Source organism: Triticum aestivum, chromosome 4A (assembly GCF_018294505.1).
Source record: "Triticum aestivum cultivar Chinese Spring chromosome 4A, IWGSC CS RefSeq v2.1, whole genome shotgun sequence".
Classification (NCBI taxonomy): domain Eukaryota; kingdom Viridiplantae; phylum Streptophyta; class Magnoliopsida; order Poales; family Poaceae; genus Triticum; species Triticum aestivum.
The window spans coordinates 157,776,632-157,780,776 of NC_057803.1; positions in this window are offsets into that span (position 1 = coordinate 157,776,632).

A 4,145-nucleotide genomic window follows, 5' to 3' on the forward strand; every position below is an offset into this window, starting at 1 on the left:
ACCCGGTGACGAGTGTACACATTCACAAGTTCCCACTCGCAGTTGTACCCAATATAAACAACCTAATCTCCATTTGCGGCTGCCCAAGCCTTGCCCTCAAGCGATGGCATCTTAACATCATATGTATCATTATCAAGCAGCATCAACTTACACAAGGCGAGGCTTCCCTCGTCCCTGCGCCAGTCAGCAGGGTCACGGCGAAGAAGATAGGGGAGATCAAACCGCTCCTGAACCCTTGGGTTCCTTGTAATGATGTTATTAGTTGAGTCGAGAATGGTCTTGAACGAACCTGCCATGCTAGCCGAGGTGATGACGTGGCACCGATTAATGAGTTCCTCCACCGCGTCATCATTCAGATCGGGGCAAGAATAACAGGGTCGTTTCCGGCTTGTTCCCTCCATGAAGAAGACGATTAGCCAATGGCAGAAGTAAGGGTGAAGGCAAATGGAGGAGGGAGGAAGAGCTAGCGTGTGACAACAATTCTAAATCAAGAGGGAAAGGCCAAGAGTCGGTGGACGGTTGCCACGGTACACGAAGAGGAACCTGTGGAGCGAACGGTTGCCACAGAGGTCACACATTGATGATGTGAACTAGATTATTGACTCTAGTACAAGTGGGAGACTGAAGAAAATATGCCCTAGAGGCAATAATAATGATAAATGTTTATTATTCATGCTCGAATTGTATTAACCAGAAACTTAGTACATGTGTGAATACATAGACAAACAAAGTGTCCCTAGCATGCCTCTACTTGACTAGCTCATTAATCAAAGATGGTTAAGTTTCCTAGCCATGGACATGTGTTGTCATTTGATGAACGGGAACACATCATTATATAATTATGTGATGGACTAGACCCATCCATTAGCTTAGCACTATGATCGTTTAGTTTATTGCTATTGCTTTCTTCATGACTTATACATGTTCCTATGACTATGAGATTATGCAACTCCCGAATACCGGAGGAACACTTAGTGTGCTATCAAACGTCACAACGTAACTGGGTGATTATAAAGATGCTCTACAGGTGTTTCCGATGGTGTTTGTTGAGTTGGCATAGATCGAGATTAGGATTTGTCACTCTGGTTGTCGGAGAGGTATCTCTGGGCTCTCTCGGTAATGCACATCACTATGAGCCTTGCAAGCAATGTGACTAATGAGTTAGTTGCAGGATGATGCATTACGTAACGAGTAAAGAGACTTGCCGGTAACGAGATTGAGGGAGTCCTGGATTAAGGGGTCTCCGGACAGCCGGACTATATCCTTTGGCCGGACTGTTGGACTATGAAGATACAAGATTGAAGACTTCATCCCGTGTCCGGATGGGACTCTCCTAGGCGTGGAAGGCAAGCTAGGCAATACGGATATGTATATCTCCTCCTTTGTAATTGAACTTGTGTAACCCTAGCCCCCTATGGTGTCTATATAAACCGGAGGGTTTTAGTCCGTAGGAGAACATACAATCATACCATAGGCTAGCTTCTAGGGTTTAGCCTCTTTGATCTCGTGGTAGATCAACTCTTGTACTACTCATATCATCAAGAACAATCAAGCAGGATGTAGGGTATTACCTCCATGAAGAGGGCCCGAACCTGGGTAAACATCGTGTCCCCTGCCTCCTGTTACCATCCGCCTTAGACGCACAGTTCGGGACCCCCTACCCGAGATCCGCCGGTTTTGACACCGACATTGGTGCTTTCATTGAGAATTCCATTGTGCCGTCACCATAAGGCTCGATGGCTCCTTCGATCATCGCTAGCGATGCGGTCTAGGGTGTGGTTTTTCTCCCTGGACAGATCTTCGTATTCGGTGGCTTCGCACTGCTGGCCAATTCGCTTGGCCATCTGGAGCAGATCGAGGGCTACGGCCCTGTCCATCAGGTCAGATTCGGAAACTTGAACTACACGGCCGACATCCACGAAGACTTGATCTTCGACGGATTCGAGCCCATGTCGGACGCGTCGCACAGTCGCGACGAGCATGACGTAACTCTGTTGTCGGACAATGTTCGGGAGATCACATTCGCAACCACTCCGGCCTTTAATCCGGAGCAAGTCGCGCCATCCGAGAGCGGAGGGATGGACCCCGCCATGGAGGCTACACTCTCAGTGGCGATAGAGCCGGATACTGACTTTACCCCTTACAAGAGCAGTGTCGCCAAACCACTGGATTCATCTCCGGCCACGGACTCCGAGCCGCTCACATCCGTGCCCGTCGAGTCAGACTGGGCGCCGATCATGGAGTTCACCTCCGCGGATATCTTTCAGCACTCACCTTTCGGAGATGTGCTAAATTCATTAAGGTCTCTCTCCCTGTCAGGAGAACCTTGGTCGAAATATGTCTGGCTAGAATGGGATGCGGACGACGAAGAAATTCGCTGCCCACCCACTACCCACTTAGTAGCCACTGTCGACGACTTAACCGACATGCTCGACCTCGACTCCGAAGACTTCGACAATATGGACGACGAACCAGGAGACGAACAGGAACCACCGCCCTCAGGGCGCTGGACCGCTGAGGAGTCCTGGATTAGGGGGTCTCCGAACAGCCGGACTATCTCCATGGGCCGGACTGTTAGACTATGAAGATACAAGATTGAAGACTTCATCTCGTGTCCGGGTGGGACTCTACTTGGCATGGAAGGCAAGCTAGGCAATACGGATATGGATATCTCCTCCTTTGTAACCGACCTTGTGTAACCCTAACCCTCTCCGGTGTCTATATAAACTGAAGGGTTTTAGTCCGTAGGACAACAATCACAACATACAATCATACCATAGGCTAGCTTCTAGGGTTTAGCCTCTCTGATCTCGTGGTAGATCTACTCTTGTACTACCCATATCATCAATATTAATCAAGTAGGACGTAGGGTTTTACCTCCATCAAGAGGGCCCGAACCTGGGTAAAACATCGTGTCCCCTGCCTCCTGTTACCATCCGGCCTAAACGCACAGTTCGGGACCCCCTACCCGAGATCCGCCGGTTTTGACACCGACATTGGTGCTTTCATTGAGAGTTCCTCTGTGTCATCGCCGTTAAGCTTGATGGCTCCTACTATCACCAATAGCGATACGGTCTAGGGTGAGACTTTTCTCCCTGGACAGATCTTTGTATTCGGCGGCTTTGCACTGTGGGCTAATTCGCTTGGCCATCTGGAGCAGATTGAAAGCTATGCCCCTGGCCATCGGGTTAGATTTGGAAGTTTGAACTACACGGCTGACATCCGCGGAGACTTGATCTTCGACAGATTCGAGCCACAGCCGGGCGCGCCGCACTGTCGCGATGGGTATGACCTAGCTCTGCCGCCGAACAGTAACCCAGAAGCCGCGCCCGCATCAGCTCCGACCCTTAGTTCGGATCCAACTGCGCCAATCAAGGGCAGATGGTTAAACACCGCCTCAGGGGCTACAGTCTCAACGGCGATTGAGCCGAACACCAGCCTAAACCTCTGCGCAGCCCATCACTCCAAGGTGCCGGACTCTTTTCCGGACTCCGAACCATCCGCGCCCCTGCCAATCGAATGAGATTGGGCGCCGATCATGGAATTCACCGCCGCAGATATCTTTCAGCACTCGCCCTTTGGCGACATTCTGAATTGACTAAAGTCTCTCTCTTTGTTAGGAGAGCCCTGGCCGGATTATGGCCAACAGGATTGGGATGCGGACGACGAAGAAATTCGACGCCCACCCACCACCCACTTAATAGCCACTGTCGATGACTCACCCGACATGCTCGACTTCGACTTCGAAGACATCGACGGTATGGACGACGATGCGGGAGGCGAAGACGAACCACCGCCCACAGGGCGCTAGACATCCACCTCATCGTATGACGTATACATGGTGGACACACCAAAAGAAGACGATGACGAGGAACGGAAGGACGCACCGAAGGCTTGTTCCCTCGAGAAGCAGTCAAAGCAGCGGCGCAAGCGCCGCCCCAAATCCCGCCTCGGTAGAAATAACAATCATACAGACCCAGCGTTGGAGCAGGGCGTACCACTGCCGGACTATGGCAATACGGAGAATCAAACCAAACAAACTAAATCTGTCAAAGATAATAGTCCGGACGACATAACGCCGGACAGGCACCCGGAGCAGCATAATGCATGTTAAAGGCTTGTTGCCACCGTGAGGAGTCTGAAAA